The 25031-nt window shown below is 39.6% G+C and overlaps 1 long non-coding RNA gene across 2 annotated transcripts in view; it reads left to right on the top strand.

Moving 5' to 3' along the window:
• The window catches only part of LOC129652808 (uncharacterized), a 34123-nt gene extending 11211 nt beyond the window's left edge, over positions 1–22912 (top strand). The window contains exons 2-5 of one of the 2 annotated variants that reach the window (XR_008714744.1): positions 16636–16728; positions 20444–20566; positions 22323–22393; positions 22874–22912. This is a non-coding gene — a long non-coding RNA (uncharacterized LOC129652808). The remainder of the gene's footprint in view (positions 1–16635; positions 16729–20443; positions 20567–22322; positions 22394–22873) is intronic. The other variant, XR_008714745.1, reaches the window with a different exon arrangement.
• Positions 22913–25031: the final 2119 nt, after the last annotated feature.

Raw genomic sequence — 25031 nt, 5'->3', positions numbered from 1 at the left:
TGCTGGATTTTCTGTTTGGTGTCTCTGAAGTCCAAAATCAAAGTGTCAGCCCAGCACTATTTTGCTTTGGAACTTAAAACCCTCTTCCAAGCATATGTGGTTGTGGCAGAATTCAACTTCTTGCCGATTTTTTAAAAAAACATTAACCTATCAAGTTACAACTTAAATGCTTTGCAAGTAGAAACATTTTTGAAACAAATTTCTGCATTCTACTGCTTCCCATTAGCCTTATTTCCTTGATGAAGCTCAACATTCTTTCACCTGTTTATACATGACAAATGTAAATGGTTACTTAATGATTTATAGAAGTCAGAGACAGTGTTGGATGTTTGAAGGTTGATGAGAATGGGAGGGGAGGAGATAAGTCTTAAAGCTAAAAAAGCCAAATCATTTGCTAATAGGAATGTAAAGACACTATGAGGGGGAAACACATAGATGAAATTAGAGTTCCGATAGAAAATTGGGGTTCAATACTTTTTGATAAATTTGTAAATGAATACACTGTTAACAATCACAGAAGAATAAAGGAAAGAAGAGATCTTGTCTAAGGTGAAGATAGGGAATACAAACCATAATTCACAACAGTACGAGATGAGATGCCTTTTTGTCCTCAAAGGGTAAGGGAAGACTTGAAAGGTGGAAAAGAGGAGCATCCCATTAAGAGGATGGATCTAAGCAAGTGTCATAGCAGTTAAAATAAGGCTAGACTGACTTAGAATATACACTGATGTAGACCAAGCCACCATCAATGAAACTAGAAGAACAGTGACCTGAGTCATTGACAAAACATAGAGTCAGCATAGTACTGACTTTCTGTTCTTATGAAATCTTAAGGTGCAACAGAATCAGGCATCCTCAAGAGATAGCACAGAAAGATTAAAGCTGTCACTTCTCTGGACTTTCTTGGTGGTCTAGGAACTAAACTCCATGCTCCAATGCAGAGGGCCTGGGGTTTGATCCTTGGTCAGGGAACTAGATCCCACATGCTGCAACTGAGATCCAGCACAGCTAAATGACTAAATTGATTTTAAAGCACACACACATCTAAAGCTATCATGAACCAAATATATTTTTTAAATATTTTTTTTAATTGAAGGATAACTGCTTTACAATATTGTGTTCGTTTTTGTCATTCATCAACATGAATCAGCCACAGGTATACGTATGTCCTCTCCCTCCTGAAGCCCCCTCCCATCTGCCTCCCCATCCCACCCCTCTAGGTTGTCACAGAGCACCAGGTTGAGCTCTTTTTGTCACACAACAAATCTCTACTTGTTATCTATTTTGCATATGGTAATATATGTGTTCCCATGATATTCTGCCAATTAGCCCCACCCTCTCCTTCCCCACTGTATCCACAAGTCTGTGACCACAGTCTGTGTCCACAAGTCTGTTCTCCATGTGTGTATCTCCATTGCTGCTCTGAAAGTAGGTTCATCAGTACTATCTTTCTAGATTCCATGTTGTTGCTCAGTCATCCAGTCGTATCTGACTCTTTGTGACCCCATGGACTGCAGCATTCCAGGTCTCTCTGTACCTCACCTGAAACTCCTGAAGTTTGTCCAAGTTCATGTCCATTACATTGGTGATACCACCCAGCTATCTCATCCTCTGATGCCCTCTTCTCCTTCTACCTTCAATCTTTCCCAGCATTAGGGACTTTTCCAATGAGTCATCTCTTTGTATCAGATGACCAAAATCCTGGAGCTTCAGCTTCAGCATCAGTCCTTCCAATAAGTGTTCAGGATTGATTTCCCTTAAGATTGATTGATTTGATCTCCTTGCTGTCCAAAGGACTTTCAGGAGTTCAAAGGCATTATTTTGTTGGCTTTCTGCCTTCTTTACTGTCCAGTTCTCACAGTCATATGGGACTACTGGGAAGACCATAGTCTTGATTATAACAGACCTTTGTTGGCAGAGTAATGTCTCTGATTTTCAACACACTGTCTAGGTTTTTCTTAGCTTTCCTGCCAAGAAGCAATCATTTTCTGATTTCATGTCTACAGTTACCATCCACAGTGATTTTAGAGCCCAAGAGGAGGTAATCTGTCACTTCCACCTTTTCCCTTTCTATTTGCCATGAAGTAATGGGGTTGGATACCATGATCTTAGTTTTTTTAATATTTAGTTTTCAGCCAGCTCTTCCACTCTCCTCCTTCACCCTCATCAAGAGACACAGATGTATAGAATGGTCTTTTGGACTCTGTGGGAGAAGGCGAGGATGGGATGGTTTGAGAGATTGGCACTGAGGCAAGTATGTTATCATGTGTGAAGCAGAAGGCCAGTACAGTTTCAATGCATGAGACAGGGTGATTAGGGCTGGTCCACTGGGATGACCCTGACAGATGGGATGGGGAAGAAGGTAGGAGGGGGGATCAGGGTATGGCAAAACCCACTACAATATTGTAAAGTAATTAGCCTCCAACTGAAATAAATGAATTTAAAAAAAGAAGCTCTTTAGTTTTCTTCACTTTCTGTCATTAGAGAGGTATCATTCACATATCTGAGGTGGTTGGGTGTTTCTCCTGCATATCTTGATTCCAGCTTGTAACCCATCCAGGTTGGCATTTCTCATGATGTGCTCAGCATATGGGTTAAACAAACAGGGTGACAGCACACAGCTCTGTCATGCTCCTTGCTCAGTCTTGAACCAATCCGTTGTTCCATACAGGGTTCTAACTGTTGCTTCTAGATTCCATACATATGTGTTAATATACAATATTTGTCTTTCTCTTTCTGACTTACTTCACTCTGTATAATAGGCTCTAGATTCATCAACCTCATTAGGACTGACTCAAATGCTTTGAGTCAATCCTAATATAAAGAATATAAAAAAGCTATAAAAAATTCTTTTTTATAGCTGAGTAATATTCCATTATGCACTTTGTGAATGTCAGAAATCTTGTGAATGCAGTTGGGAATTGAAGCCAGGGAGTTAATACTTGTAAAAAGAATATCACACACTTCATCAGAACTCGGAAATTCCAGCCATTATTCATGTGTGTATTATGAAGCACACTATCCACATCTGCTTGCGTAACCCCCTAAAATGGGTATGATTACACCTCACCCCATGGGATGCACCTCTAAGGCAGCACTTCATCCAAATGAAGTTCAAATGCTTCTCCTGAGGCTGTGGACTGCTACACTTTTTCTATGTAACATGATTTATTTCAACCACTTCAATATTCTTTAATGACAATAGTTAACCTAAAAGTGTTATTTATGGTGAAGTTCAATAAAAGGTGCTAGAATGTTTCAAAAATACCTGGTATCATTATGAAGAAGGACATTCTTTTTCATCATATTTAAAGCTTTTCAATGTATTAATGCAAAAGTACATAAGAAAAGAGTCAGTAGATTCCTGTTTTATACTCCTGAAAAACTTTATCAATTCATTAAGGACATTGCAACTGAATCTGACTAAAACAGTTAAGGAATACAATCTGTTAAAAATGTACAGTGGAATATTATTGCAGCAAAACTTATAAAAAGTACATGTTATTAATGTCAAACTCTATAAAACTAAAAGTAATTCAATTTAGACCTAGCATATTTCACTGTATTGGGTTTTATATTTTAATAGATTAATCTTAAAACATGATTTTTTTCCCTAGTAGACTATTTCCCTGATAACTTAATTTGCAATAATTATGAAAGGAAATTACATTTATTTTGTTGGAAGACTTGATAATATTTTAACTTTTGGATAAGACAGTATGACATTTTAAAAATGAACTATTATTTGAATCATTAAATTTGGCAATGCTATTAGAATTAAAAAAAAAAATAAAAAATCTTGGAACATTGGAGCACACAATTCTGAGAATCTCTTAAAATGCTGAAGGGTATGAAATGTAGAGATGACCATCCATGGTGAGGGTTTTAACATGTTCTACAAAATAACTGAATGTTAGTTAAACACCCTATTCCAAAAGAGTGAAACTCACCTTATTGGGGGTAACTTATATTCAAAGAATTAAAAGTCACAGTATTCATGATGAATGATGAATTTTTTTTGCTCTAAGAAAGTATATTTTACATGCAGCAGTAAGAATTATATGAGTGTTAAGCCATAGAATTCATAAAACAAGTTCTGATTATAAGCAATTATTGATGCAAGAGAGGAAAGAGGCAGCTTCCTTGAAGAACATAAAATAAAAATATCGATTATTCTTTTAGTGAGGAGTCTCAAAAATACTCTTAAAACTTATATTTTGATATGACTTTACTTGGCTTCTAATACTATGACTCTAGCCATAAATGCACATCACCTCTGAAACAGCAATGTTAGGGATTGAAATAAAGGTCCATAATAACGATCCTGAAGGCTAGAAAGGAAGAGGGAGCTTAGTATGAAAGGCAGGTACACTTGACAACTGAGGGAGGCATTCCTGAAAATGTGCTGATCTTAGAAAAGCTTTTCAAAAGCAATTTTCTATATGAAATAATGGGAAAAGATGTCATTATCTAGTTTCAAGATGCTGAACACTTTGTTGCCAGTCTCTGGGCTGCAATGAAGGGCTGCTGGGTGTACCCATGTTTGCTTCTTGTCCAGGGAAGAACTGGTGCTCTGAGCAGAGAGGACCCACTCACAAACCATCCCTGGGTTCCTTCCATACTTACTCTACCTACAGAATACTAGGGATGAAAAGCAATTTCAGTGAATGGCTTTCATGTACCAAATGAAACAGTGAACCAAAATGATGCCAACTTGACAGGTGGTAAGGGCACAATGCAAGTGATCAGAAAGTCAGTGTCAGCTTCCACCAGTGCTGATGACCATGAAGAGCTCTTCCAGGCAGGAGAGGAAGTGAAGCCTTGTAGGTGGTGCAGCTGCATCTTACCAGCCACTGGTGGTGACGAGTTATCATCCCTCAATGAATCTTAATACCCATCTTTTGAGAGGCAGCCTGTTATTGCACCCTTTGAGACGGTGTTATTTAAGCAATGCATAGCAGTGCTGTTTTAGAAGGGATCTAACAGTGAACCCATCACTTCATGGGAAATAGATGGGGGAACAGTGGGAACAGTGTCAGACTTTATTTTGGGGGCTCCAAAATCACTGCAGATGGTGATTGCAGCAATGAAATTAAAAGACACTTACTACTTGGAAGGAAAGTTATGACCAACCTAGATAGCATATTAAAAAGCAGAGACATTACTTTGCCAACAAAGGTCTGTCTAGTCAAGGCTATGGTTTTTCCAGTGGTCATGTATGGGTGTGAGAGTTGTACTGTGAAGAAAGCTGAGTGCCGAAGAATTGATGCTTTTGAACAGTGAACCAAAATGATGCCAACTTGACATCACAATGTTGGAGAAGACTCTTGAGAGTCCCTTGGACTGCAAGGAGATCCAACCAGTCCATCTTAAAGGAGACCAGTCCTGGGTGTTCATTGGAAGGACTGATGCTGAAGCTGAAATTCCAATACTTTGGCCACGTCATGCGAAGAGTTGACTCATTGGAAAAGACTCTGATGCTAGGAGGGATTGGGGGCAGGAGGAGAAGGGGACGACAGAGGATGAGATGGCTGGATGGCATCACCGACTCGATGGACTGAGTTTGGGTAAACTCCAGGAGTTGGTGATGGACAGGGAGGCCTGGCGTGCTGCAGTTCATGGGGTCGCAAAGAGTCGGACACGACTGAGCGACTGAACTGAACTGAACTGAACAGTGAACAAAGGGGTTAAATCTTGTTTTCAAAAGAATTGCAGGAAATACTGACAAACAGATAAGCAAACAAACATGCATTATAAAATGACTGAATTCTTCATAGGGACTATGAAGAAAAATAAACCACGATAAGGGGTCAAAATGTGATGGCAATTACTACATTAGGTAAAGGGGTTATGGTAGCCCCATAAATAACACTTTTATGGATGATGTAGTATGTATAAATGTAAAAGAGTCAAAATGCATGAATCATGGTGCGGGAAGGATGGAGTAATTGTGTTTAGTGTCTAGGTTGCTTAGAGAAGAAATCATCTTCCAATAAATCTCAAATCCATCGATATTCCTCTAGACCGGTAATCCAATGCCCAATCATCTCCCACTTGAAGCACACTTTAATTGTGGTCCCTCCTCCCTTCATAAAGCACACCCATGATTTTCACAAAATTTTGTCTTTTAGCTTTGTGCCTCAACTTGCAGAGTTCCCTCTGCCTGAACTGCTGCATGGCTAAGTCACTTCAATCGTGTCCAACTCGGTGTAATCCCATAGACAGCAGCCCACCAGGCTCCTCCATCCCTGGGATTCTCCAGGAAAGAATACTGGAGTAGGTTGCTATTTCCTTTTCCAATGCATGCATGCATGCTAAGTCACTTCAGTCATGTCCAACTCTATGCGACCCCATGGACAGCAGCCCACCAGGCTCCCCTGTCCACAGGACTCTCCAGGAAAGAACACTGGAGTAGGTTGCCATTTCCTGCTCTGCTGCCTGAACTACTTTATCCGTCTTGCCCCTTACATTTCAAAGGTTAACTACTAGCATCTCCTCAAACCTCAAATATCTGAGCAGTTTCATTCTTTACAAAATCATCCTTAACACTGAAATGATTCCAACCAACAGATTTAGATTTTGTCTGAACTGAACCTCCCTTACCTTATTGATTCTGGTAGAATTTTTAATAAAGTGATTCCCCTCCACCAAAAGGAAAAGGAGACAGCAGAGGATGAGATGGTTGGATGGCATCCTTGACTCAATGGACATGAATTTGAGCAAACTCCAGGAGTTAGTGGAGGACAGGGAAGCCTGGAGTGCTGCAATCCATGGGTTCACAAAGGGTTGGACACAACTTAGCTACTAAACAACAATCTCTGCCAGGGTAAGCATATTTGCCAGGCTAAATTTAAAGAGCCCCTTACACCCCTGAAGTCAGTGATTGTTCCAAGAAATGGTGCAAGGTCTACCAATGAGCAGTCAAATAGTCTGTGACATACTTACAAAATGATAAAGGAAAACCTTCTAAAAAGGAGCCAATGATAGGGAAGAGAATGAAAAATGGAGAGAAAGTGAGACAGTGCTGACAACAGTGATCAGTCTGTGGCCCAGCCTTTCCTGAAGCCAGTCAGCCTTCAGAATCCCTGGTTTTATATGAGAAAAAGACACAGAAATGTAATGGGTTTTAAAACTTAATTTAAAATTAAATTTGCTAACTAATACTGCTCTCCCATATCTTCACCAACAAAGCACATAAGACATAAGTTTGTAACTCTTCCTACTTATTCCTCCCTAGACAAGTGGGGTACAGTCTGTGGGGCTGCAAAGAGCTGGACACAACTGAGTGAGCACATACACACAGACTCTAAAATATGGTGGGAGAAGGAGAATGTTGCTCGTTTCCTGTAATAGTCCCAGAGATCAGTGTTGTGCCTATTATATTTTATCATTTGGAAAATATAAGAATCTGAATCAAAATAAATGATCTTTATCATGTTGTCCATGTCACTTTATATCATAACCCTGAGCTGGACACCTCCAAGTCTATGTTGAGGTTTTTTACTTTTGTTTCTTCTTTTTATTTCAGCGGAATTGTCTCTCCCCCTTCTGTTGATCCCTATAATAACACATTGCAGGGGCTGCAGGTTATTCTCTCCTAACTATAGTAATAGTTAGGATAGACATTTCTCCAAAGAAGACATACAGATGGCTAACAAACACATGAAAAGATGCTCAACATCACTCATTATCAGAGAAATGCAAATCAAAACCACAATGAGGTACCATTTCAGGCCAGTAAGAATGGCTGCAATCCAAAAGTCTACAAGCAATAAATACTGGAGAGGGTGTGGAGAAAAGGGAACCCTCTTACACTGTTGGTGGGAATGCAAACTAGTAGAGCCACTATGGAGAACAGTGTGGAGGTTCCTTAAAAAACTGGAAATAGAACTGCTTTATGACCCAGAAATCCCACTGCTGGGCATACACACCGAGGAAACCAGAACTGAAAGAGGCATGTGTACCCCAATGTTCATTGCAGCACTGTTTATAATAGCCAGGATATGGAAGCAACCTGGAGAAGGCAGTGGCACCCTACTCCAGTACTCTTGCCTGGAAAAGCCCATGGACGGAAGAGCCTGGCAGGCTGCAGTCCATGAGGTCGCTAAGAGTCTGACACGACTGAGTGACTTCACTTTCATTTTTCACTTTCATGCATTGAAGAAGGAAATGGCAACCCACTCCAGTGTTCTTGCCTGGAGAATCCCAGGGATGGTGGAGCCTGATGGGCTGCCATCTATGGGGTCACACAGAGTCGGACACGACTGAAGCGACTTAGCAGTAGCAGCAGGAACCAACCTAGATGTCCATCAGCAGACGAATGCATAAGAAAGCTGTGGTACATATACACAATGGACTATGACTCAGCCATTAAAAAGAATACATTTGAATCAGTTCTAATGAGGTGGATGAAACTGGAACCTATTATACAGAGTGAAGTAAGCCAGAAAGAAAGACACCAATACCGTATACTAACGCATATATATGGAATTTAGAAAAATGGTAACGATAACCCTGTATGTGAGACAGCAAAAGAGACACAGATGTATAGAACAGTCTTTTGGACTCTGTGGGAGAGGGAGAGGGTGGGACGATTTGGGAGAATGACATTGAAACATGTATAATATCATATATGAAACGAATTGCCAGTCTAAGTTCGATGCATGATACTGGTTGCTTGGGGCTGGTGCACTGAGACAACTCAGAGGGATGGTACGGGGAGGGAGGAGGGATGGGGTTTGGGATAGGGAACACGTTTTATACCTGTGGCAGATTCACGTTGATGTATGGCAAAACCAATACAATATTGTAAAGTAATTAACCTCCAATTAAAAGAAATAAATTTATATTAAAAAAAAGGAAAGTCTCAGTAATTGTTGGGGATTTCCAATCAATTTATGACCTATTTCATAACAGAACATTTCTGATTATTTAGACCACCACTAATAAAATAGCACTCAAGTATCTAGGGGCTTTCAGTCATTCATGATTACTGTTGTGGGCCAGTCACTCAGTTGTGTCCAACTCTTTGCTACCACATGCACTGCACCACACCAGGCTCCTCTGTCCTCCACTATTTCCCAGAGTTTGTTCATCATCATTGAGTTGATGATGCCATTTAACCATCTCATCATCCTCTGTTGATCCCTTTGGTTCCTGCCCTCAATCTTTCCCAGCATCAGGGTCTTTTGCATTGAGTCAGTTCTTCACATCAACTGGGCAAAGTATTGGAGCTTCAGCATATCCTTCCAGTGAATATTCAGGGTTGATTTCTTTTTGGATAGACTTGTTTGAGCTCCTTGCAGTCCAAGGGACACTCAAGAGTCTTTTTCTGCACCTCAATTTGAAAGTATCAATTCTTTGGCATGTAGCCTTCTTTATGGTCCAACTCTCACATCCATACTTGACTACAGGAAAAACCATAGCTTTGACTAGATGGACCTTTCTCAGAAAAGTGATGTGAAAAAATAAATAAATAAATAAAAAAGAAAAGTGATGTGACACTTTTGTAAGTACCAGTTATCTATATTATATATATATATTTGCTTGAAGTACCCAAAGTAGGCAGTGGTTTCTTCACAAAACTATAAGTGAAATAGACTAGATCATCAAAGTGTTTCCAATTAAATAACCATGAAAAATGGTAACTTGGATATCTTTTTGTCCATTTTGGGTTGATTTTTGTGTATGATGTAAGACAGAGACCTGGTTTCATTTTTAGATGTGACTTTCCATTTTCCCCAATATATTTATTGAAGTGACTATTCACAATTAATTGTATTCTAAATTAATCGATCACTGATGAGTGGATTGATTACTGGGTTCTCTATTTTGTTCCATTGATTTATGCCTATTTTTCTATCAACATCATATTGTTTTGACTACCGTAACTTTGTAATGTAATTTTAAAAGAGCATGAAGCATCCAGCTTTGTTTGTTTTTCTCAAGGTTATTCTTGCTATTTGGGCCTTTTATGTTGCTGTACACAAAACAGGATTGTTTCACTCCTCTGAATAATGCCACTGATATTCTGATAGAGGTTTCATTTACTCTGTGGATTCCTTTGGGTAGTATGGTGACTTTAGCGATAATAATTCTTTCAATTCATGAGCACAGAATATCAGTTTGCTTCTTTTGCCTTTCCCAAGTTCTTTTCTCAATGTCTTATTGTTTGCAGTTTAAAAAATTCTCACTTTTCTTTACTAAATTTATTCATAGGTATTTTATTCTTTTTTTGATGAAATTATAATTTAATATCTAAAGTTTAGGTACATTTTCTGCAGACCTTATCTCTTTTTTATTGAATAGCTGTTAGAGAGACTACCATTTATTAAGAAAGTTTGATAAGATATTGATCATGTGGTTATATGAAGTTTTCTTCAATATTTACACTTAAATAAGTGCCTCCTTTATTAAGTTATAGCCTCAAATTTCTATGTGAGATATATATATATATAAAGTATATTAGCAAGTTAGGTAGGTAATTAAAAAAAATCAAACACTAGTCATTGATTTTCTTCACTTTGGTAAGACAAATGCAAATTTTATATTAATTCAATCAAGTTATTTGCTGTATTTCTACTTAGGAAAGTTTTAATTCTACTTAGGAAAGTCATAAATAAAAGATTTTTTGTTGTTTGGTTTTTCTGTGTCTTTGGTTCTTTTAATGCCCTAAGATGACCATCATGTATTCTCATTACATCATACCACACTGAATTCTTCTAAAACTATTGGGCTGGCCAAAAAGTTTGCCCTGGTTTTTCCATAACGTCTCATGGAAAAGTCAAAGTGAACGTTTTGGCCAACCCAATACTGTAGTTGACCATGACTACAAAAGAGAAAAAGTATTACCCTTGAGTGAATTATTTTATGTATATTGTCAGTTTCTCATAAAGATTCTTTGATTTTACATCTTATAAAAAGGGTAGAGGATAAACACAGACTGCCTGAGAAACAGTATACTGTTTGCTACTTAAGAAGGAAAATATTAGTAGCTCTGTTTGTCCAACTCTTTGAGACCCCATGGACTGTACCTCACCAGACTTGTCTGTCCATGGAGTACTCCAGACAAGAATACTGGAGTGGATTGCCATTCCCTTTTACACAGGACCTTCCCAATCCAGGGATCAAACCCAGGTGTCTCCAACAGCAGGCAGATTATTTACCATCTGAGCCACCAACGTAGGCCCAAAGAAGGAAAAAACAAGTTCTCATTTCAAAATTCAAGATTAGCTATAGAATACTACAGATAACATAAAGAGTTTGACAACTTCAACCAACCATATCACATGTGAAGACCACATATTTGAAACAAAACAATCAAGGAAATATCTCTCTAAACACAATATCAAACTATAGAAGCAACAGTTGGAACCTTGCATGAAACAATGGACTGTTTCAAATTTGGGAAAGGAGTAGGTCAAGGCTGTATATTGTCACTCTGTTTAATTCACTCCTATGCAAAATGCATCCTGTGAAATGCTGGACTGGATGAATCACAAGCTGGAATCAAGATTGCCAGGGGAAATATCAACAACCTCAGATATGCAGATGATACCAGCCTTATGGCAGAAAGTGAAGAAAAACTAAAGAGCCTCTTGATGAAAGTGAAAGAGGAGAGTGAAAAAGTTGGCTGAAAGCTCAACATTCAGAAAACTAAGATCATGGCATCCGGTTTCATCACTTCATGGCAGATAGATGAAGAAACAGTGGCTGATTTTATTTTTCATGGCTTCAAAATCACTGCAGATGGTGATTGCAGAAATGAAATTAAAAGACACTTACTCCTTGGAAGGAAAGTTATGACCAAACTAGACAGCATATTAAAAAGCAGAGACATTACTTTGCCAACAAAGGTCCATCTAGTCAAGGCTATGGTTTTTCCAGTGGTCATGTATGGATGTGAGAGTTGGACTATAAGGAAAGCTGAGTGCCGAAGAATTTGTGGTGTTGGAGAAGACTCTTGAGAGTCCCTTGGGCTGCATGGACATCCAACCAGTCCATCCTAAAGGAGATCAGTCCTGGGTGTTCAATGGAAGGACTGATGTTGAGGCTGAAACTCCAATACTTTGGCCACCTGATGCAAAGCGCTGACTCATTGGAAAAGACCAAGACCCTGATGCTGGGAAAGATTGAAGGCAAGAGGAGAAGGGGATGACAGAATATGAGATGGTTGGATGGCATCATCTACTCGATGGACATGGGTTTGGGCAGACTCCAGGAGTTGGTAATGGACAGGGAGGCCTGGTGTGCTGTGATTCATGGGGTCGCAAAGAGTCGGACACAATTGAGCAACTGAACTGAACTGAATGGCAGAAAGTGAAGGGGAACTAAAGAGCCTCTTGATGAGGGTGAAAGAAGAAAGTGAAAAATCTGGCTTAAAACTCAGCATTCAAAAAACTAACATCGTGACATCCAGCTCCATCACTTCATCCCATGTAGATGGGGAAAAAGTGGAAAATGTGGCAGATTTATTTTCTTGGGCTCCAAAATGACTGATGACAGTGACTGCAGTGATGAAATTAAAAGACACTTTCTGCTTCAAAGGAAAGCTATGACAAACCCAGACAGCATATTAAAAAGCAGAGACATCACTTTGCTAACAAAGGTCCCTAGAGTCAAAGCTATGGTTGTTCCAGTAGTTGTAGTTGTACAAATGTAAGAGTTGGACTGTAAAGAAGGCTGAGTGCCAAAGAATCGATGTTTTTTAATTGTGGTGCCGGAGAAGACTCTTGAGAGTCTGTTTGACTGCAAGGGGATCAAACCAGTCACTTTAAAGGAAATCAACGTCAAATACTCATTGGAATGATTGAAGCTCAAGCTGAAGCTGAAGTTCCAATATTTTAGCCCCCTGTTGTGAAGATCAGACTCATTGGAAAAGTCCCTGATTCTGGAAAAGACTGAAGGCCAAAGGAGAAGAGGGCAGCAAAGGATGAGGTAGTTTGAGGTAGTTAGTTAGCATCACTGACTCAGTGGACATGAATTTGAGCAAACTCCAGGAAATTGTGAAGGACAGGGAAGTCAGGCATACTGCAGTTCATGGGGTTGCAAAGAGCTGGCCATGACTTAGCAACTGAATAATAACAGTGTCACACAGTGACTACTCTGTTTTAGATTTAAAAGTAAGATCAAGACTTTTTAAATTACACTCTCACTTCCAGAAAATTATATTATATAAGAAATATTTTCAATGAGAAATAAGTGATGCCAGGTACTCACAAATGGATTTAATTATGATACAAATACCATAAACTGTGAAGGACTAGGAAACCTGGCGTGCTGCAGTCCGTGGAGTTGCAAAGAGTCAGACATGACTTAGTGACTGAACAACAAAAATAAGCTGTATTTTAATAAGTTTCCTTCTTTACCCTGGCTAATATGCTTGCAAATAGGAATAAGCATGTATCTATAGGTGTTCAGGGGTCTGGGTGTCTCAGCGGGATCCCAAGTTGATACAAGTCTGGCATGGCTCAATGTTATATCTAGCCCCTCACACTGTTATCACTACAAGAATAGTCATTATAGTATATAATCTAATTATCATAGAGCAAAACAAACAGAAGCTTTGATTTGTTGTCATTATCGTATTTGTTCCTCATTAAAATGTAGAATTGTAAAGTATGTATTAATTAAAAGATATTAAAGAGAATGCTGAGGGATTATTTTTATTGCTTCATTAATTCAGAAGTTCTTTACGAATAAACCACAATTTAAAATGATTAACAGTGCATTTCTATCAGATTTTCTTTTGTTTATTTTTGCCTTGCTATCAAGTATTAATAAACAAGAACTAGAACTTTACCAAAAAGGCCTTAACAGTCTGCACAGCTTGTCTAAACTTCAGACATTTGTCTTGGAGTATAGTTGCTTTACAATGTTGTTTTAGTTTCTGCTGCACAGCAAAGTGAATCAGTTGCATATATGCACTCATTTTTAGACTCTTTTCCGGTACAGGTCATTATAGAGTACTGACAGAGGAGCCTGATGGACTACAGAGGGTCACAAAAAGTTGGACACGACTGAGTGACTAAGCAGAGCATATAGAGTTTTGAATAGAGTTTTCTGTGTTATATAGTAGATCCTTATTAGTTTTTTTACCTTGTATATAACAGTGTATAAATATCAATGTCAATCTCCCAATTTATTCCAGACACTTTTTCTTGATCTTATTCTTTGACCATCTACTTTATAAGGTGTGTCAATTCCTTCTCTACCATGATGACATATGAACATTTTACAACCCAGGAATGTCTTTCTCGAGAACCTGCAAGCCTGCCCTCCTAAAAGTAATAATTAAGTTATATGGGTCCCTTTATCCCAGTCTGTGTGGAAAGGTGGAAGCCTCATTTCCACAAGTACCGATGACTAAGCACAGATGGGAACCCTGAGCCTGAGGAACCTGTGTTATGTTCTCATTACCTCACTCAGTGTTTACAAACGCCTCCACTCCCAGTCACTTGTTTCAGGGGAGTTGAGTTCAGTCTTTCTCCTTCCAGTAGTCTTGACCTTTATCACAGTGCCTTGAATAAAGTTTTCCTTGCCTATTTAACTCTGTCCAGTGCAATGTTCATGGGAGGATCTGTGGCTCCTTTCTGTTAACTAAATAACTAAAGAAAAATGTTACTCTTAAAATCCATAATGATAGGTGCTTCAGTCAGTTAGGGGTGCAGTAACAGAATGCCTTGGATGAGGGTGCTTATACAATAACTATTTCTTTCTCATAGTTGAGAGTCAAGGTCAGGATGCAGCAAGGTCAGCTTCTGGTGAATGTGTTCTTACTTAGATTTTGCCACCTTCTCATTTATCTTCACGTGGCAGAAAGAGAGAAAGGACTAGCTCTACTCCTCTTTTATAAAGATGGTAATGTCATGGGGACTCCACCCTCATGGCCTAATTACCTCCCGAATGTCCCACCTCCTGGGACCATCCCACTGCAGGTTAGCCTTTCAACATATGACTTTATGTGGGGGCACAAAGATTCAGTCCATAACAATAAAAGCTCACACTACTTATAGCCAGCAGAATTTAGTTAGGATGTTTGAAGTACTATGTACTTAACAGAGTGATATTCTCTAAGTTGGTCCTATTTCCTTGTGTTACATAATTTATCCTGTTTAATTATTATAAATATTCACCAATTTTTATAAATCATTCTTGAATCAACTATAGGAAAATTTTCAAAAAGTCCAGTATGTTGCTTGGTCAAAGAAACACAAATCTACTTGGCAAATTGGAGCTATATTAAAACTCAGTGAATTCTCCACCATTGAAATCATTAATAGGATGTAACAAATTTAATCACAAATTCTTTTAAAGTTCTTTAACTAACATTAATTGAACATGCCCCTCTTTTCTCAGAAAACAACTACAAGTTCATTATCTGATGAATAGACACATTGTAAATGAAATCTGTTAAAATGACTGAATCATTGATGTACCATCATTATCACTTCCAAAATGTTCTAAGGTTTTTGAGACATAAATTACCACATGTGCTTTACAAAATACTCAGTTCCATTTATGACAGTATCAGGATATTTCTACTCTATATCATTTCTGGGGGGAAATTTCTATCATTATCCTAAAAAATTAATTAGTCCATTTTGACAAACATCTTTAGAAATATTCAGAATTGTTTAATAGAAAAGTTTGTCTTGAAACACCTGCTTTTATTTTCTTATTTATTAAAATATTTTTAAAGGAATACTTAACCTTTAATAAGAATACTAGTCATAACATCCTTCCCCTCTTCCTTCTCACAAAGAAAATAACAAAAATATTTAACTTACTGATGTTTTTGAAAATAAATGTCTTCTTGATATAAGTAAAAGTAACCATAATAAAAAGACACTGATGGAATTCCTTTGTGGCCCAGGGGTTAAGAATCTGCCTGCCAGTGCAGGGGACATGGATCTGATCCCTGGTCTGGGAAGATCCCACATGCCGCTGAGCAACTAGCCCGTGCACCACAGCTACTGACCCAGGGCTCTAGAGCCTGCGAGTTACAGCTACTGAAGCCTGTGCACCTAGAGCCTGTGCTCCACAACAAGAGAGCAGTTCCCCACTCAGGACTGCTAGAGAGAATCGAGCACAGCAATGAAGACCCTGCCCAGACAAAAATAAATAAAATGTAAATTTTTTAAAATGATAGTGATAAATAATAAACATACTTGCTACATAAGACAAAACATTCATTTTTGTGAGAAGAATTTACAGGGCTCCAAATAAAGAATGCAACTCGATATATTAGACGTGAAAAACTTAATTTTGTTTATAAGGTTAAATCTTACACTTTGTTTCCTCTAGGGAAGTCTGGGGACTCAGGAAGAGTAGAAATGGATGGAGACTGTGCTGGGGTGGAGTGGGCACACAGTCAATATTGTAAGACCTTTAGCGGGACCCTTAGACTAGGGGTTAGAGGTCATGCTCCACCAACGGAGCATGTCCTCACCAGAGTGTGGTGAGTGTGGGGCAGAGGCCTTCTCTATGTGCTATCCAGGCCTTCAGGCCTCAGGACAGTCGGATGAGATGGGGGCCCAGGACAGCTTGGGGACTGTGTCCCACAGAGCCCCAGAGCGCTTGCCACAGATGCCCATAGGCCAGATCCAGGCCACAAAGCAGCGAACCTCTTCCCAGTCCCCACCTCCATGACCTATTAGCTGCAGAGGTCAATACAGGCGTGGTCTCCGGAGTCCTGGGCAGCTGGAGGATCTGACCCTGGCTACTAAGGTAAGAGTTCACCAGCTTCTGTCTCTCCATTCCCATTTCCACACTTGGTCCAGTGTTGACCCGTTGTCCACCCCTAGGAGGTGGCAGGAGGTTGGGTTGGTGTACAAGGATCTTATACATCATTACTTCAGGTTCGCCTCTGTGGTTGGGACCTCATGAACAAAGGCTCTGACACAAGAATTAGCCAGACCACTCCCTCAGCTTCCCTAGAAAATGGTTTTGCTGAGAGCTTTTGCGGAGCTCAGGTTTTTTGTTTGTCTTTTCTCCTTGTGTGGCCCTGCAGTAAGGCATTCTCTGCTCCAGGCTCCTGATTCTTGGTATTGTTTGGCCTCACTGTGTGTTAGGAACACAAACTTGTGATCAGTACCAAGAGGATATTCTAATCAAGAACAGAATCTCTTTTTATTCTCAATGTGTTAGCTTTGTCCCTTTTCACCCTGACATGTTCACTATCAACTATCTTTGGGGGCAGGACATTTTCTCTCATATAAATCATTTTCTTCATCAGAAAAGAATATGTGACCCTGAGATTCAATTTTTGAAATTAAATCCTTACTCTGAAAATCCCAGTTTGCCCATAGAAACACACTTTCTGGGCAGTAGCACTTTGGACTCATCCTGTGCAGAGTCCAGTTCACTCTGAAAGTTCTGTGATGTATCGTCGCCATGGTAATGTGGTAATGCACTTTCTGCATTCTGTACCAAGTGCCAGTTAGTGAGCTGAGAGGTTCACATAAGGTACAAGTAGAAGGGCTCACCTTCAAACTAGAGTTTGAAAATGGGAAACCTCAACTGCTGTTGTGGAGGTAGGTTTCTGCTGATCCCCTGAATGCTGTTCCTTCAAATGGGCTGGTTAACTTTGATGAATTTTCCTTGTCTTTTTTTTTTTTTTTTTCTTTTCCCTCACTCTAATTTACCTACAGAGCTATAAATGTGTTTTATACTTTTGCTTCATTCCTTAAATTATATTTTGATTCTTTGGTCAGCTGGCTGCCTTAAATATCTTCCTAAATTTAGAATGTTTGAATATTAATTACCTGAAAATGTACACAATAATTTAAGAACAATTTCTTGAATATTCTTATGATGTGCTATAATTTAAGAACAATTTCTTGAATATCTTTATATGACAGACATTGAAACACATTGTTCGGAAGATGTTGACTCATGATATAGAAAAAACCACTACTTAAATTGTTATCCCAGAATAGTTATCTAAAAAGGTATATGTAAAACTGTTGTAGCTGGAGCTAGTCCACATGACTTTCTCTAGTTTCTTCCAACCTACAGAGGTTGTCATTGAGGAATAAGAAGAGAAACATCATCTTCTAAATCTTTACTCCAGGATTCCTCTGTTGTATTATTGGATACTTTCTGATGTGTGTTTTTGCTGATACAGAACTTTGCTACACATATTAATTTTTACTTCAAAACTGCTTTCCAAAAAAATAAAAATATACAATTTCGCAGTGCCAGTTTTGTACACATCCTAGCAGAGAACAGATGGAAAGACCTGAAGCAGGAGGTCTCCCCAACAATGGACATTACAGGAAAAGGAAATTACAGCTCAACTCTTCTAAATGTTGCTGCCCAAATATACAAATACTAGCAGTGTAAATCCAGAGACTTTTAAAAAGGAACGAAACTGGGGTTTATGGTGGGATTTCCATGGGTTGATATGGACAGGATCACTGTTTGACTGGTGCCCGGGAGTTTGGTCAGATGGGGCAGTGCTGTCGGGTTAGGGAAAGTGAAGTTGCTCAGTCATGTCTGACTCTTTGTGATGTCATGGACTGTAGCCTACCAGGCTCCTCCATCCATGGGATTTTCCAGGCAAGAGTACTGGAGTGGGATCGAACCTGGGTCCCTGAATTGTAAGCAGACACTTTACTGTCTGAGTCACCCGGGAGGTCCCAAGTCGGTTTAGTAGGATAAACATTTGGTCACTGAGGGAAGAAGAATCTTTCTGTTGATCCTCAAGGAGAATCTTGGGTTGCGGTCTCCAGGCTGTGAGTATCAAGATAATTTTCAAAAAGAATATGGGGCTCTGTTGTCTTCCACTCCAAGGTCTAGAGCATGATGAGGAATTGATGAGGTCAGAATTTTAGTGAGGACAGACTTGAACTCCTGCCCATTCTTAGCTAGCCCTTGGTCCAGGCTGCTCAAATCAGTGCTCAGATCAACTGTGAGACTTTGAGCATCACAGACTTATTTAAGCCATGAAAGCCTAGAACAGATGGCCACCTCACCTCACATTAACTGCTCATCCAGACTTAGTCAGTGGAAGGGAAACTAATTCTTGGTAAAGCCATCATGTGGCCTTTGGTTTAGAAGATTCTGAGCACTGAGCAACTTGGTGGCCAAAGAGACCACTGGCCACTTAGCAAGGTAACAGCTGCCTGTGAGATGGTTGAGTGTGCGAAGAGGCTGGGGAGGATGAAAAAGTTGGAATCCTGTGGTCTTTCTGAAGGGCTTTGCTCAGAAGAAACATGTATTTTGGATCAGGAGCTGAAATATAGAGACAAATGGTAGAAGGAGGATTTGAGTTCTTTCTGGGCTCAGGCATCTTCTCCAGGGCATCAGCTCTCATCCACAGAAAACTAGGGGGAGAGGATTTTGAGGGGGGATGAGCTCCTGGTTCAGGGGTTCAGCACAGGTCTCAAGGGTGCAAGCATCTGTGTCCTCAGGGAACCAACTACAGTCCTGTCCCAGATCCACTATTTATCATCATGTGACTGTTGGAAAGTCACTTGATCTCTCTAAATTTCAACAACCTCCAAAGTAACATATGTGTTACAGCCCCTACTTTGTCCTCCCTTCCTCCCCAACAATGCTGGGTGTCAGAGGAGGTGATAATAGATACTCTCCATGAGAAACCTTGCTTCTGTGAAAAAGCTGAAGAATACGCTTCCATTTCCACTTATTGGAGCCATCCAGATGCCCCCTTTGCCTTCAACCACTACTAAAGGTCCACCTTATTCTTGCCATCATTCAAGGTTGAACACTTACAGAGCAATTATGAAGCACCATTCCTTTACTTTTCTATTTATTCATTTGTCTATATCTATTTATTAATTTGGCTGCATCGGGTTTAGTTGTGGCACATGGGATCTTTGTTGCATCATACAGATCTTTCGTTTCAGGGCACTGACTCTCTATTTGTGGTGCTTGGGCTTAGTAGTTGCAGCCTGTGGGTTTAGTTGCTCTGAGGCATGTGGGGCCATAGTGTTCCAACCAGAAATCAAACCCCCGTCTCCTGCATTGCGAGGCTGATTCTTAACCACTGGACTGCCAGGGAATCCCTCCTTTATTTTTCTAATATTTTACCTGTATTTAATCATTCTTGGCCTCATAATACTAAAAATAGGCCATATTAACATTTCTCCTACTCAGGACAGGGAACTGAGGCAAAGAGGAAACCATATGTCTTTCCCAAATACCTGCTTCTCCTAAATGGGATTTGAATACAGTTCATCAGTCACGGTCACCATGCTCTGCTGAGCTTCTGGGTCTCAGTTAAATAGAGATATTTGCCTGAACAACCAGTCTGTTGGGTGCCAGATGCCTAGAAGGACCTCCTGGTCCTGCCTCTTGCTAGGCATCTGCTGAGGAAGGGGACTGGAGGACTGAACTGTGGGTCAATTGTTATTAGTTTCCGGGTGGTCTTCTGCCAGCAAGATGTCAACAGCTCTCTCCATTATAATGCATTTCCCAGGATGTTATCCCCGGAAGACCAGAAGGAACACTCCCAAGAGGTCAACATCCACCACCAGCTGGGTCAGGAGGTTTCGTAGTTGGCCACGAAATAGGGTGCACCCTACAACTGACACAGTTGAAGGTACCGTGGAAATTTTCTCATTCAGCTCACTTAAGAATAGTTATAGTTTATGTTTAGTGCCTCATATTTAAGAAAAAAAACTGTGAAATATTAAGCAATGTTCTTCTTTTATCTCATGTGTTTAAACTGAAACTTACTATATCTGTTGGTACTGTTTTAACTATGGGAGGAAAGCATTTTAAATTCAACATTTGCTTCATGCTTAAGAGTGGAGATGGTCTCTAGCTATGGTTTGGACACTAGCTAATTGTTTTAACATAGGCTGTGATATGTTCCTCCCTGAAGACATGTTTTAGGATTTCTTTAAATTATTAGACTTTATTTAGAACAGGATTAAATTGACATAAAAGTTATACAGATAATACAGAAAATTGCTGTATCCTATCACTTCAGTTTATGCTATAATATGATACTCACAGATAACATATATGTGGTCCATTTATTACAATTAGTGAGATAATATATTTTTAGTAATTAAAAGTCCATAGTTCACCTTAGATTCACACTTTGTATTGTTACCTTCAATGATATTTTAAATATGCACAATATTATTTATTACCATTATGGTACCATACAAAAATCTGTACACTAATGTTCACAGTGTATTATTAGCACTCAAATGATACAAACAACCCAAAGACCATCATGTGATGAATGAATAAAAGAAATATGATATATACTTAGAATGAAATATTATCCAGCCATAACAATGAATTAAGGATTGAAATATGCTGCAAAATGGATGGACCAGATAATACAAAAAATGTATTATGGTTAGTGAAATAAAGCAGGCACAGAAATAAAAATATTGCATGATTCCACTGGTTTAAAGTACATAGGATAGGCTAACTCACAGAAACTGGAAATAGAAATTATACCAAAGCCAGGAGGCAAGAAGGAAGGTGGATTATGACTTAATGGGTACAGAGGTTGTATCAGAACTAAAGAAAAAGATTTAGATGTAGATGGTGTTGATAGGTACACAGCATTGTGAGTATAGAAAATGCTACATAACTTTTTAATTCTTAAAAGTTATGAAAATAATAAATATAATGTATCTTTGACCACAATGCTCAATTGCTAAGTTGTGTCTGACTGTTTGTGAGCCCATGGGCAGCAGCACACCTGGCTTCCCTGCCCTTCACCATCTCCCCGAGTTTGCTCAAATTCTTGTCCATTAAGTGATTATGCTATCCAGACATCTCATCCTCTGTGGCCCCTCCTTTTCCTCTTTCCCTCAGCCTTTCCCAGTATCAGGGGCTTTTCCAGAGAGTCCTCTCTTCACATCAGGAGGCCAAAGTATTGAAGTTTCAGTGTCAGTCCTTCCAATGAATATTTAGGGTTGATTTCCTTTAGGATTAACTGGTGTGATCTTGCTGTCCAAGAACTCTCAAGAGTCTCTTCAGCAACAGCATTCTAAAGCATCAATTCTTTGGCACTCAGCCTTCTTTATGGTCCAGGTCTTACAACTGTACATGACTACTGAAACATAGTGTGATTTTCTGTTTACCTTTGTCAGACTGACAATTTCAAGTCAATCAGGTTCCCCTTAGTTAGAAAATTAAAAGCTCTCTGACTCATTTCTGAAATATCCATCTCCTTAGCCTTCCCCCACCCACTAGGAAGGCTGTCCAACAGATTTCAGCCCACACTGATTAACCACCCACATCCATACAGTTCTTCCATGTGTCCACCTTAACAAGGTCTTCCCGATCAGCATCACAGATATCCTGACAATCCCTCTATGTCCTCCTAGAGCTCCCTGAGGATGAGCTGGAGGAGCTATCCAATTCAAATTTGCAGGAAGAATCTCTGCCCACCTCTGTGGTAAGTGCCCCTTATTTATCTGAGATAATAGTGTTGCTTTATGACTTGACTTTTTTGCTGAATTCAGATAAGGTTTCAAAATATTCAAGACAGCTGATATAGTTTTTAATTTGATGGATGAATGTTGAGTCTTTCCTGGCAGATAACTTATTCAAAAGGACATTTTGAACAAATGACAGTGTAAATTAAAAACTGTAGTTGGGAGAAATTTCCTCCGTAGAAAATGTTCCTTCTTGAAATAAAAATTTTTAATCGCTGGTTAAAGTGGGCTGGAGAGATCTTCCAGGAAAGACTCCAGCCTTTCCCACAGGCGTCCTCTATGTTTTCTTTTGGGCTATGGACTAAACAACACTTTGAGTTGAACAAAGAAACAAACTCAAACCATTTGGTTTTATGAGAGCAAAACGAGAATGAAAGACCGGAATGCATAGTATTCAAGATGCTGGGACCCTGACACTGTTTTCTTCTCTCTATTCACAGGCATGCGGAGCAGCCTACGAACATGGTAAATATTCATGGACCATTCCTCTGCTGAGGAACAATCTAACTGATGAAGGTGGGGTTCTCTGACTGGCTCTGGTTGGAGAGTCACCCTGATGCTGGATTCCTACAGGGGGTGAGGGCTGGGGTGCAGAGAAGAAACTGATCTCAAAGAAAGAACAATGTCTGTGTTCAGTGATCCCTGAAAACAACTCCATCATTTAGAAGATTAGGGTTTGTGTGAATCAGGGTTGGGGGCCCATGTGTGGGCCCATGTGGTGTGACTGTGAAACTCTCTCTGTGTGTGTATGATTCCTCAGGAGATGTTTCCTTCTCAGACACAACAAGACCTTACCTGCCTTTGTCACTCAGCCTAGTCATGGAGCAAGGGGGTCCCTGAATCTCTATTTATGCCTGGAGGTACTGGCAGCTCCAGAGGTCCAGACTGTGCCCATCATTTTAAGGTGGGCTCAGTGATCATGAAACCAGGGCAAACACAGGTGTATTAACAGCTAACTTTGGCAAGGTCATTAGCATGAAAGTCACCTCTGGACTCACATCTTCCTGGTCAACTCACAGTTTCTGAGAGTTGTGTGGGTTTGTGTAGACAATTTAGGTCATATCTGTTGGTGTTAGTGTTCTTGATTAAAGAAGGAAAAAAGCAGATTATCATTAGGGAGAGATTTCATTGTATTGGGTGACATAAGCCTTACATTGATTAAACCGTGTAGCACAAACTCAAGGGAAGGTGTCAAACAGACCTGACATTGGAACTTGATAGTCAGCCTACTGACCATGACTTTTGTTGTAAATCTACTGCACAGTTGGGTCAGAGACACTCAGCACTCACTTAATGGTTTCTCTCCATAATGAACTGTTCCAAAAATGTAAGACTTCTGTGAATGTGGACAGCCTCTGACTCAGTGGACATGCACACATTACTTGGAAAATGAGGACTGAAAACAACAACAACAACAACACAGGAATGATAATAGCTATTTGGAAAGGTAGGACTGAATTCAGTCATCTAACAAGAATTTGCTTTTAATCCAGAACAAAGTCTCACAGAAGACTCGGTAAGTACAGTAAGCTATAATGGTGGATCCTGGGGAGGCCATGATCTAGGAAGAAATCCAGAAGACAGGAGAAGATTTAGAAGAAACTCTAAACAGGCAGGAGGGTCATGAGTCTCTGTCATTGAAAGCTGGCATGCACTTTAGTCTTTCTTTTTTCCCCAGCTGTTAGGGTTTCACTAGATAAAAGGCATAAACTCTGTTTCATTTCTTTCCTGTTCCTGTCTTTTGCTCTCCTCCTCCTCTGGCAAAAAAGATGATTCAACAGCAGCTCAGTCCATAGTTACTAACCTCCCTTACACATACACTCCATCACATGTCTCCATCAAAAAAAAAAAAAAAAAAAAACTGCCGAGTGATTGATGAGCAGCCTTACCAGTGTTCCTATGGCTATTCTGTGTCCCTCTAGGTCCCCAGAACATCCTGGTGGTGGAAGTGCACCAGGCTTATGATGAGGAAGAGCCTCTGAAGAACCTGAAGGTAAGCTTATCTGTCTTTATTGGGATAATACTGTTGCTTCACTTTAATTTTTTTTGAGTGGAAACCAGTTATAGTAATCTGACAATGTATATTATCACTGATGTATGCAATTCCTTGTCTGGGGAAAAATTGAGGATGAGTCTATTATCAACACAGACTTGATTCTAAAGGACATTAATAAAATAACAGTATCCATTACTCTGTAGGTACTTTGCTCAGTAGAAAATTTTCCTGCCTCAAAAATAATTTTGTAATTGTTAGTCATATTGAAAGTGAGAGCTCTTACGTGAAAGAGTCCAGCCTTTTCAACAAAGGTCCTGTCTGTTTTCTTTTGGAGCCATTGACTTAAAGAGTTTTAGTCATCTAAGGACAAAAATTAGATAACAGAAGGCTTACCTAAGAGAATACATGATGCTGACACCTTTATATTGTTTCCTTCTTTCTAATCACAGACTTACGGAACAGCCTATGAACACGGTAAATATTCAGAGATTATCCCTTTGCTGAGGAACAATCTAGTTGTTGAAGGTGGGGCTGTCTTGCAGACTATATTTGAAGAGTTGCTCTAATGCTGGATTACTGCAAGGGGTGAGGCTGGGGGGTTC

This window comes from Bubalus kerabau, chromosome 5 (assembly GCF_029407905.1).
Source record: "Bubalus kerabau isolate K-KA32 ecotype Philippines breed swamp buffalo chromosome 5, PCC_UOA_SB_1v2, whole genome shotgun sequence".
Lineage (NCBI taxonomy): Eukaryota > Metazoa > Chordata > Mammalia > Artiodactyla > Bovidae > Bubalus > Bubalus kerabau.
Note: the sequence above shows the minus strand (reverse complement) of the source record. Positions and strands in the feature narration are given on the sequence as shown.